General features: G+C 38.5%; 1 pseudogene; it reads right to left on the reverse strand.

Moving 5' to 3' along the window:
* Positions 1 to 230: 230 nt before the first annotated feature.
* LOC138085171 (large ribosomal subunit protein uL18 pseudogene) lies at positions 231 to 1,134 on the reverse strand (annotated as a pseudogene).
* Between the last annotated feature and the right edge of the window lie 11,533 nt (positions 1,135 to 12,667).

Consider the following 12,667-nt stretch of genomic DNA (forward strand, 5'->3'; position numbering starts at 1 on the left):
GGTCTTTACAACCTCCAGACATTCTTTTGACTCGCTGTAATAACTAATTAGAGCGTATATAACTCCATGGCTAACACTAGCAAGAGGGTACTTTTTCTACCCTCTTCTGATGCCTATGTCAGAAGCTTTCTCTATCTCCTTTATACTTTAATAAAACTTTTTTTTTTGCTTGTTCAATAAGTTTATTATTGTCTTATCTGAAAAATCTTGATAGAAAATTGTGATTTGGTTTAACTCTCAGCAGCTTGTTCCTGAGCTCTAAGGAAGCTTGCTTCTTCTGAGCTACCCGATCTTTCTTCTGGGCAAGTGACATTTTGGGACGGTTCCACCTCTTCTTTTTAACTTCTTTCTCAGGCTTCTTCTCATACACTGGCTTCTCTCGTATTGCAGCATGAGCTTTCTTATACATCTCTCCATCATGTCTGGAGTTACTTTATGTTGTTACTTGTTCTTTATGTACTGAGAGAATTGTATCTTGTAAGCATCTTCATCTTCTTCAATCAGATAATGCATGTAATCGGCAACATTTTGCCCCATGATGTGCTTTTGGTGTGCCTCAGCACTGAATTCTTTGCTTTCTGAATCATAACCGGGGAACCGTTTGGTACTGTGAGGGATAGACAAGCCTCCATCGACAGCTCCCTTTAGGGCCCCAAAACCTTTATTCCCAGTAGTAGTTCTGGCAAGTCCTGCATCCAAGTAACAGGTGATGTCACCAGGTTGACCATCAATGCTTTCCACATTGTATTCATCACCAGTCACCTCGACTTGGCCTTCATAAATTTTGTCCATAACACACCTATTAAGAAGCCTGTGGGCCAGCAGCAGGCCAGTACAATATGTGGCAGCATAATTTGTCAGGCCAACCTTCACACCACATTTTGGGAGTTCGTGAGCATAAGCTGCATAAACTATCATATCTCCTTCTATAAGGGCATGAACAATCTGACAAATGATATCTCTGTTTGTTACATGAACAATCATTCTGTATTTAGGTGTGTTGTACTTATTTTTATCTTGGATTACCAATCGTTTCTGAGCATAGTAGTCAGTTTTGCCCTCTAGCCTTCTTCTGAATTTCACTTGGTATCTCTTGAAGTAGGCCTTGTTCTTGACAACTTTAACAAACCCCATCCTGCAGAACAGAACCCCAACTCCATGGCTTGCCACAGAGCTGCAGAACCAGCATGGCTCCAGGGGTGGGGGGGAAGCTATACTTTAATAAAACTTCATTACACAAAGCTCTGAGCTATCAAGCCTCGTCTCTGGCCCTGGATTGAATTCTTCTCCTCTGGAGGCCAGGAATCCTGGCGTCTTTTCCGTGGTTCAACAACAACCTTTCAAGCTAATCTTTTAATAGAAACTCTTCAGGCCAGAAGGGAATGGCAGGACATACTTGAAGTGATGAAAGAAAATAACCTACAATCCAGATTGCTGCACCCAGCAAGGATCTCATTCAAATATGAAGGAGAAATCAAAAGCTTTACAGACAAGCAAAAGCTGAGAGAATTCAGCAGCACCAAACCAGCTCTTCAACAAATGCTAAAGGATCTTCTCTAGACAGGAAACACAGAAAATGTTTACAAACTCAAACCCAAAACAACAAAGTAAATGGCAACAAGATCATACTTATCAATAATTACCTTAAATGTAAATGGGTTGAATACCCCAACCAAAAGACAAAGACTGGCTGAATGGATACAAAAACAAGACCACCATATATGCTGTCTACAAGAGACCCACCTCAAAACGAGGGACACATACAGACTGAAAGTGAAGGCCTGGAAAAAGATATTTCACGCAAATGGAGACCAAAAGAAAGCAGGAGTAGCAATACTCAGGTCAGATAAAACAGACTTTGAAATAAAGGCTGTGAAAAGAGACAAAGAAGGACACTACATAATGATCAAAGGATCAATCCAAGAAGAAGATATAACAATTATATATATATATATATATATATATATGCACCCAACATAGGTGCATCGCAATATGTAAGGCAAATGCAAAAACTATGGAAGGGGAAATTAACAGTAACACAATAATAGTGGGAGACTTTAATACCCTACTCACACCTATGGATAGATTAACTAAATAGAAAATTAGCAAGGAAACACAAACTATAAATGATACAATGGACCAGTTAGACCTAATTCATATCTATAGGACAATTTACCCCAAAACAATGAATTTCACCTTTTTCTCAAGTGCTCATGGAACCTTCTCCAGGATAGATCACATCCTGGGCCATAAGTCTAGCCTTGGTAAGTTCAAAAAAATTGAAATCATTTCAAGCATCTTTTCTGATCATAACGCAGTAAGATTAGATGTCAACTAAAGGGAAAAAAAAACTATTAAAAATATAAACACATGGAGGATAAACAACACGGTTCTGAATAACCAACAAATCACAGAAGAAATCAAAAAAGAAATAAAAATATCCATAGAAACAAATGAAAATGAAAACACAACAATCCGAAACCTATGGCATTCAGTAAAAGCAGTGCTAAAGGGAAGGTTCATAGCAATACAAGCTTACTTCAAGAAACAAGAGAAAAATCAAGTAAATAACCTAACTCTACACCTAAAGCAACTAGAAAAAGAAGAAATGGAGAACCCCAGGGTTAGTAGAAGGAAAGAAATCATAAAAATTAGGGCAGAAATAAATGAAAAAGAAACAAAGGAGATCATAGCAAAAATCAACAGAGCTAAAAGCTGGTCCTTTGAGAAGATAAATAAAATAGACAGACCATTAGCCAGACTCGTCAAGAAAAAAAGGCAGAATAATCAAATCAACAAAATTAGAAATGAAAATGGAGAAATCACAACAGACAACACATAAACACAAAGGATCATAAGAGACTACTATCAGCAACTATTTGCCAATAAAATGGACAACTTGGAAGAAATGAACAAATTCTTAGAAAAGTATAACTTTCCAAAACTGAACCAGGAAGAAACAGACCCATCATAAGCATAGAAACTTGTAATCAGAAATCTTCCAAGAAACAAAAGCCCAGGACAAGACAGCTTCACAGCTAAATTCTACCAAAAATTTACAGAAGAGCTAATACCTATCCTACTCAAACTCTTCCAGAAAATTGCAGAGGAAGGTAAACTGCAAAGCTCATTCTATGAGGCTACCATCATCCTAATACCAAAATCAGACAATAATGTCACAAAAAAAGAAAACTACAGGCCAATATCACTGATGAACATAGATGCAAAAATCTTTAACAAAATTCTAGCAAACAGAATCCAACAACATATTAAAAAGATTATACATCATGACCAAGTGGGCTTTATCTCAGGGATGCAAGGATTCTTCAATATTCACAAATCAATCAGTGTGATATGCCACATTAACAAATTGAAAGATAAAAACCATATGATTATCTCAATAGATGCAGAGAAAGCCTTTAACAAAACTCAGCATCCATTTATGATAAAAACCCTCCAGAAAGCAGGCGTAGAAGGAATATACTTCAACATAATAAAAGCCATATATGATAAACCCACAGCAAACACTATCCTCAATGCTGAAAAATTGAAAGCATTTCCCCTAGAATCAGGAATAAGACAACAGTGCCTATTCTCACCACTACTATTCAACATAGTTTTGGAAGTTTTGGCCACAGCAATCAGAGAAGAAACAGAAATAAAAGGAATCCAGATTCAAAAAGAAGAAATGAAACTCTCACTGTTTGCAGATGACATGATCCTTTACATAGAAAACCCTAAAGACTCCACCAGAAAATTACTAGAACTAATCAATTAATATAATAAAGTTGCAGGATATAAAATTAACACACAGAAATCCCTTGCGTTCCTATACACTAACAATGAGAAAACCGAAAGAGAAATTAAGGAAACAATTCCATTCACCATTGCAACAAAAAGAATAAAATACTTATGATTATATCTATCTAAAGAAACAAAAGACCTATGTATAGAAAACTATAAAACACTGATGAAAGAAATCAAAGAGGACACAAATAGATGGAGAAATATACCATGTTCATGGATTGGAAGAATCAATATATGATTAAATATATGAAAATGAGTATACTACCCAAAGCAATGTATAGATTCAATGCAATCCCTATCAAGCTACCAATGGTATTTTCCAGAGAACTAGAAAAAATAATCTCGCAATTTGTATGGAAATATTAAAAAAACTTGAATAGCTAAAGCAATCTTGAGAAAGAAGAATCAAACAGGAGGTATCAACCTTCCTGATTTCAGACTATACTATAAAGCTACAATCATTAAGACAGTATTGTACTGGCACAAAGACAGAACTATAGATCAGTGAAACAAAATAGAAAGCTCAGAGATAAATCCACGCACCTATGGACACCTTACCTTTGACAAAGGAGGCAAGAATATAACCATGGAGAAAGACAATCTGTTTAACAGGTGGTGCTGGGAAAACTGGTCAACCACTTGTAAAATAATGAAACTAGAACACTTTCAAACACCATACACAAAAATAAACTCAAAATGGATTAAAGATCTAAACGTAAGATCAGAAACTATAAAACTCCTAGAGGAAAACATAGGCAAAACACTCTCTGACATAAATCACAGCAGGATCCTCTATGACCCACCTCCCAGAGTAATGGAAATAAAAACAAAAATAAACAAATGGGACCTAATTAAACTTAAAAGCTTTTGCACAATGAAGGAAACCATAATCAAGGTGAAAAGAAGCCTTCAGAATGGGAGAAAATAATAGCAAATGAACCAGCTGACAAAGAATTAATCTCAAAAATATACAAGCAACTCCTGCAGCTCAATTCCAGAAAAATAAACAACCCATTCAAAAAATGGACCAAAGAACTAAACAGACATTTCTCCAAAGAAGACGTACAGATGGCTAACAAACACATGGAAAAATGCTCAACATCACTCATTATCAGAGAAATGCAAATTAAAACCACAATGAGGTACCATCTCATGCCAGTCAGAATGGCTGCTATCCAAAAGCTTACAAACAATAACTGCTGAAGAGGGTGCAGAGTAAAGGGAAACTTCTTACACTCTTGGTGGGAATGCAAACTAGTACAGCCACTACAGAGAACAGTATGGAGATTCCTTAAAAAAAACTGGAAATAGAACTGCCATATGACCCAGCAATCCCACTGCTGGGCATACATACCGAGGAAACCAGAATTGAAAAAGACACGCATACCCTAATGTTCATTGGAGCATTGTTTACAATAGCTAGGACATGGAAGCAACCTAGATGTCCATTGGCAGACGAATGGATAAGAAAGCTGTGGTACTACACATATACAATGGAATATTACTCAGCTATTAAAAAGAATGCATTTGAATCTGTTCTAACGAGGTGGATGAAACTGGAGCCTATTATCCAGAGTGAAGTTAAGTCAGAAAGAAAAACACCAATATGCTATATTAACACATATATATGGAATTTAGAAAGATGGTAATGATGACCCTATAGGCGAGACAGCAAAAGAGACACAGATGTAAAGAACAGAATTTTGGACTCTGTGGGAGAAGGTGAGGGTGGAATGATTTGAGAGAAGAACATTGAAACATGTATATTATCATATGTGAAATAGATCGTCAGTCCAGGTTTGATGCATGAGTCAGGGTGCTCAGGGCTTGTGCACTGGGATGTCCCAGAGGAATGGGATGTGGAGGGAGGTGGGAGGGGGGTTCAGGATGGGGAACACATGTACACCCATGGGTGATTCATGTCAATGTATGGCAAAAACCACTACAATGTTGTAAAGTAATTAGCCTCCAATTAAAATAAATAAATTAATTTAATTTTTAAAAATTAAATAAAGTTCACTCATTCCTAAGATGTCAATGTTTTACTCTTGCCATCTCCTGCTTGACCACATCCAATTTACCTTGATTCATGGACCTAACATTCCAGGTTCCTATGCAATATTGTTCTTTACAACATCAGATTTTACTCTCATCTCCTGAAAGATCCTCAACTGAGCGGCATTTCCACTTTAGCCCAGCCACTGCATTCTTTCTGGAGCTGTTAGCAGCTGTCCTCCACTCTTCCCCAATAACATATTGGACACAGTCTTCCCTGGAGAGCTCATCTTTTGGTGTCATATCTTTTTGACTTTTTATACAGTTCATGGGGTTCTCACAGCAATTATACTGGGATGGTTTGCCACTCCTTCCTCCAGTGGATCATGTTTTGTCAGAACTCTCCAGTATGACCTGTCCATCTTGGGTGGCCCTGCACAGCATAGGTCATAGCTTCATTGAGTTACACAAGACCCTGTGTTGTGACAAGGCAGCAATCCATTAAAGGGGAGGATACAGTAAAGTTGCAAGATACAAAATCAACATACCAAAAATCACCTCAAAATGAAAACATTCAAAGATCAGTTATATTTCTATATAGGAGCCTGAACAATCTAAGAAGGAAATTAAGAAAAATAATTTTATCTACAATAGCATCAGAAGAATAAAATACTTATGAATAAGTTTAACCAAGGAGAGTTGAGACTTGCACACTGAAAACTACTAAACATTGCCGAAAGAAATTAAAGAAGATATAAGTAAATGTAACAACTTGTATTCATGGATTAGAAGACAATATTGTTAAGATGGTAATACTACCAAAAGCAATACACGAATTCAATGCAATACTATCAAAATTCCAATGTCTTTCTTTACAAAAGTGGAAAATCCATATGGAACCACAAAAGAACCTGAATAGATAAAGCAATCTTGAGCAAGAAGAACAAAGGTGAAAGCATCACAATTCACCATTTCAAAATATATGATAAATCTACAATAATCAGAACAGTAGGATGATGGCATAAAAACAGACACATAGATGAATAACAGAATAGAGAGCCCAGAAATAAGTCCATACATCTACATCAATTGACTAGGGCACCAAGAATCCAACATGAGAAAATGATAATTTCTTCAATAAACAATGTTGGGAAAACTGGATATCCACATGCAGGAGGATGAAGTTGGATACTCATATCACACCATATACAAAAATATCAACCCCAAATGGATTAAATGTTAGACCTGAAGTCATAAAACTACTAAAAAGAAAATGTAGAAGGAAAGCTTCAACACTGTTATATTGAAAATCACACCATCAGCAGATGAATGGATAAGAAAGCTGTGGTACATATACACAATGGAGTATTACTCAGCCATTAAAAAGAATTCATTTGAATCAGTTCTAATGAGGTGGATGAAACTGGAGCCTATCATACAGAGTGAAGTAAGCCAGAAAGAAAAACACCAATACAGTATACTAATGCATATATATGGAATTTAGAAAGATGGTAACAATAACCCTGTATGCAAGACAGCAAAAGAGACACAGATGTATAGAACAGTCTTTTGGACTCTGTGGGAGAGGGAGAGGGTGGGATGATTTGGGAGAATGGCATTGAAACATGTATAATATCATATAAGAAACGAATTGGCAGTCCAGGTTCGATGCAGGATACAGGATGCTTGGGGCTGGTGCACTGGGATGACCCAGAGGGATGGTACAGCGAAGAAGGTGGGAGGGGGTTCAGGATTGGGAACACATGCACACCAGTGGCGGATTCATGTTGATGTATGGCAAAACCAATACAATAGCGTAAAGTTTAAAAAAGGGGGTGGGTGAAGGAAAAAAAAAAGTTAAAAGAAAAGAAAAAAAAAAAGAAAATCATACCAAAAACAAAGGCAATAAAACCAAAAAGAAAGAAGTGGGATTTCTTCAAGCCAGAAAGTTTCTGCCCAGCAAAGAAAACAATCAACAGAATGAAAAGGCAATCCATGGAATGGGATAAAATATTTGCAAACCATATTTCTAATGAGAGTTAATACCCCCAAATAAATAAGCAACATGAACAACTCAGTAGCAAAAAAACTCAATTAAAAGATGGACAAAAGATATGAATAGACACTTCTCAAAAGAAAGCATATAAATGGCCAACAGGTATATGAAAAATATTCAGCTTCACTAGTCATTGTGTGTCCACTGACCACTAGTCATGGTCAGCTGGTCAGTTGTGTCCAACTTTCGCAACCTAATGGACTGTAGCCCTCCAGGCTCCTCTGTCCATGGAATTTTCCCAGGGAAGAACACTGGAGTGGGTTGACATTTCCTTCTCCAGAGTATCTTCCTGACCCAGGAAACGAACATATGTCTCCTGCATTGGTAAGCTGGTTCTTTACCACTGAGCCACCTGGGAAGCCTAGAGAAATGCAACTCAAAACTTCAGTGAGAGATCACCTTATATCTGTTGAATGGCTATTATCAGAGATGAACGATAGTAAGTGTTGAGGATGTGGAGAATAGGGAACACTTGTACACTGTTGGTGGGAATGTAAATTTGTTGTTCTTGTTCAGTCACTAAGTCGTGTCCAACTCTCTGCAATCCCATGAACTGCAGTATGCCAGGCTTCCCTGTCCTTCACTGTCTCCCAGAGTTTGCTCAAATTCATGTCCATTGAGACAGTGATACCATCCAATCATCTCATCCTGTCGCCCCTTTTTCCTCCTGCCCTCAATCTTTCCCAGCATCAGGGGCTTTGCCAATGAGTCAGCTCTTCGAATCAGGTGACCAAAGCATTGGAGCTTCAGTTTCAGCATCAGTCCTTCCAATGAATATTCAAGGTTGATTTCCTTTAGGATTGACTGGTTTCATCTCCTTGCTGTCCAAGGGACTCTCAAGAGTCTTCTCCAACACCACAATTCAAAAGCATCAATTCTTCAAAATGTAAATTGGTATGACCTTAATAAAAAGCAGTGTGAAGTTGCTAAAAAAATTAAAAATAGAACTATTTTCAGTTCAGTTCAGTTCATTTCAGTCGTTCAGTCGTGTCCAACTCTTTGCGACCCCATGAATCGCAGCATGCCAGGCCTCCCTGTTCATCACCATCTCCTGGAGTTCACTCAGACTCACGTCCATCGAGTCCGTGATGCCATCCAGCCATCTCATCCTCTGTCGACCCCTTCTCCTCCTGCCCCTAATCCCTCCCAGCATCAGAGTCTTTTCAAATGAGTCAACTCTTTGCATGAAGTGGCCAAAGTACTGGAGTTTCAGCTTTAGCATCATTTCTTCCAAAGAAAGCCCAGGGCTGATCTCCTTCAGAATGGACTGGTTGGATCTCCCTGCAGTCCAAAGGACTCTCAAGACTCTTCTCCAACACCACAGTTCAAAAGCATCAATTCTTCGGTCCTCAGCCTTCTTCACAGTCCAACTCTCACGTGCATACATGACTACTGGAAAAACCATAGCCTTGACTAGATGGACCTTAGTCGGCAAAGTAATGTCTCTGCTTTTGAATATGCTATCTAGGTTGGTCATAACTTTTCTTCCAAGGAGTAAGCGTCTTTTAATTTCATGGCTGCAGTCACCATCTGCAGTGATTTTGGAGCCCCCAAAAATAAAGTCTGACACTGTTTCCACTGTTTCCCCATCTATTTCCCATGAAGTGATGGGATCGGATACCATGATCTTCGTTTCCTGAATGTTGAGTTTTAAGCCAACTTTTTCTCTCTCCTCTTTCACTTTCATCAAGAGGCTTTTTAGCTCCTCTTCACTTTCTGCCATAAGGGTGGTGTCATCTGCATGTCTGAGGTTATTGATGTTTCTCCCGGCAATCTTGATTCCAGCTTGTGTTTCTTCCAGTCCAGTGTTTCTCATGATGTACTCTGCATAGAAGTTAAATAAGCAGGGTGACAATATACAGCCTTGACGTACTCCTTTTCCTATTTGGAACCAGTCTGTTGTTCCATGTCCAGTTCTCACTGTTGCTTCCTGACCTGCATGCAGATTTCTCAAGGGGCAGATCAGGTGGTCTGGTATTCCCATCTCTTTCAGAATTTTCCACAGTTGATTGTGATCCACACAGTCAAAGGCTTTGGCATAGTCAATCAAGCAGAAATAGATGTTTTTCTAAAATGCTCTTGCTTTTTCCATGATCCAGTGGATGTTGGCAATTTGATCTCTGATTCTTCTGCCTTTTCTAAAACCAGCTTGAATATCAGGGATTTCATGGTTCATGTATTGCTGAAGCCTGGCTTGGAGAATTTTGAGCATTACTTTACTAGCATGTGAGATGACTGCAATTGTGTGGTAGTTTGAGCATTCTTTGGCATTGTCTTTCTTTGGGATTGGAATGAAAACTGACCTTTTCCAGTCCTGTGGCTACTGGGGTCCAGTAATTCTTCACTTTTGGGTATACATCCAAAAGAAATAAAATCAGAATGTCAAAGCAGTATTTGCACTGCCATGTTCACTTCAGCATTATTCACAAAAACCAAGTTATGCAAACACACTAATGTCCATCAGTGAATGAATGGATAAAGAAAGTGATATATATATATATATATGCACATACATAAATACATATTTATGTACAAACATATATATACATGCAGCTAGTTATATGTCTCAGAGAAGGCAATGGCACCCTACTCCAGTACTCTTGCCTGGAAAATCCCATGGGCAGAGGAGCCTGGTAGGCTGCAGTCCGTGGGATTGTGAAGAGTCAGACATGACTGAGAGACTTCACTTTCACTTTTCACTTTCATGCATTGGAGAAGGAAATGGCAACCCACTCCAGTGTTCTTGCCAGGAGAATCCCAGGGACGGGGGAGCGTGGTGGGCTGCCATCTATGGGGTCGCACAGAGTGGAACACGACTGAAGCTACTTAGCAGCAGCAGCAGCAGTTATATGTCTATATATTTCAAGCCTTAAAAAGGAAGGAAATCTTATGATTTGTGACAACATGGAAATTTGAATGAACTTGGAGGATATTATGTTAAGTGCATTAATCCAGACACAAAGACAAATACTGCATGATCTCACTTACATGTAGAAGCTAAAACAGTTGAACTCAGAAGCAGAGAGTAAAATGGTAGTTATCAGGGGATGGAGAGAAGAAGAAAAGAGGAGATGGTTGATCAAGGAGTACAAAATTTGTTATGCAAGATAAAAAAGTACTACCATTCTATGGTATAACCATATTGTGGCCATATTAACAATTCTCGACTGTATACTTGAACTCTGTTAAGAGGGTAGATCTTAAGTGTTCTCACCACTGACAGACAGACACACACTCAGTGGTAACTATATGAAGAGACAGCTTCCTAGTGTATTTCAAATTATCAAATTGTACCTAAATTAATCATCTTAAGTATATAAAACTTTTAATTCTCAATTATACTTCAATTTAGAAATTAATTTTTTTTAAGAGTATAACGACAACCCACAGGCTAGAAGAAAATATTACAGTTCATATATCTGACAAGAGTCTAGTATCCAAAATATATCAGGCACTCTTACGATTCAACAAAAAGGACAATCCAACTTAAAAATGGACAAAGGAGTTGGATAGACATTCGTCCAAAGAAGATATACAAATGGCCAAGAAACACATGTTCAAAATCACTAACCATTAGGAAAATGCAAATCAAAACCACAAGATGCCACTTCATACCCACCAGGATGGCAATTAATAGCTATAATAGAAATAACAAATGTCAGTGAGGATGTAGAAAAATCGGAACCCTGCTCCCAAAGCCTGATCCCAAAAGATATGGGCCTGGGTTAGTATCTCAGCTCTACACGTAAAACCAGTAAACCTAGTGAAATTATCAATCCCTTGGAGCTTCTGTTTCCTCATCTGTGACATGGGGATAATAATATCTACTGTGGACTATGGTGAAGAAATGGTGATGAGAGATGTTATCCTGTGCCTCATTCTAAAGTTCTGAGGCAGAAAGATAAAGTGTGTCAAGGACCTAGCACCAGTAAGTTTCCTTTATTCTGTTTCCTCTCCCCTCTATGGACCCTCCCTTCTCCCTGGACACTCTGCCTTTGTGACATTACTCCTTCTCCACCCAAGATTTCAGGAGAGGGTCTGACAATCTCACCCTAGTGAGAAAGGCCTATGTGTAAGCACAGAGTTCCAGGACTGACAGAGAGGGGCACTTGGGAGAAATGAGGCAAGGACATGGCTTCCCAGGACCCCTGAAAGTCCAGCTTTGCCCTATGGAAAGCTGAATTCTCAACTGGTAAATAATCACAGACCACTCCAGGCTCACAATCCATTTCCAAGGAAGTTACATTTGTGGCTAAGACAGCATGGTACCCACTTGAAAAAACCTCCAGTCCTTGCTTCCCAGCAGGATTGCCCCTTCCCCAGAAGTGGCAGCCCTCTCACTCTCTGGGCTCTCTGCTGGGGTGGGCCCCAAGCACACATGCCTTCATGCGGCTGTAATCACAGTGCTCTTCCCACAGTGAGTTGCTCAGGCCTTTGAATTGCGACATAGTTCTTAGCACTTTGCTTTCCAACACCATCAAGTCAAAGTATGTGAGCTCAAAAAGCCACGCCTTGCTGCGAGAGGTTCCCCCTCTTTGGATTATTTCATCAGAGTAAATTCCCAGCAGAGAAATTCTTGATCTAGAGAACATGAACAAATATTTTTTGGCTCTATCTACTTATTGACAAATTATCTTCCCAAATACTTGTATATTCTCACTATCAGTAAATGAATATACTTGGCTTCACTACAGTATTACTGACTTTGATTCTTATTTAATTTTTAAAATGTTTGCAAATAGCTTTACTCTTCCACTTTTAGAAATAAAAGTTGCTTGTTGTAATATTCATATACTATAGACAAAGAGG

This window comes from Capricornis sumatraensis, chromosome 9 (assembly GCF_032405125.1).
Source record: "Capricornis sumatraensis isolate serow.1 chromosome 9, serow.2, whole genome shotgun sequence".
Lineage (NCBI taxonomy): Eukaryota > Metazoa > Chordata > Mammalia > Artiodactyla > Bovidae > Capricornis > Capricornis sumatraensis.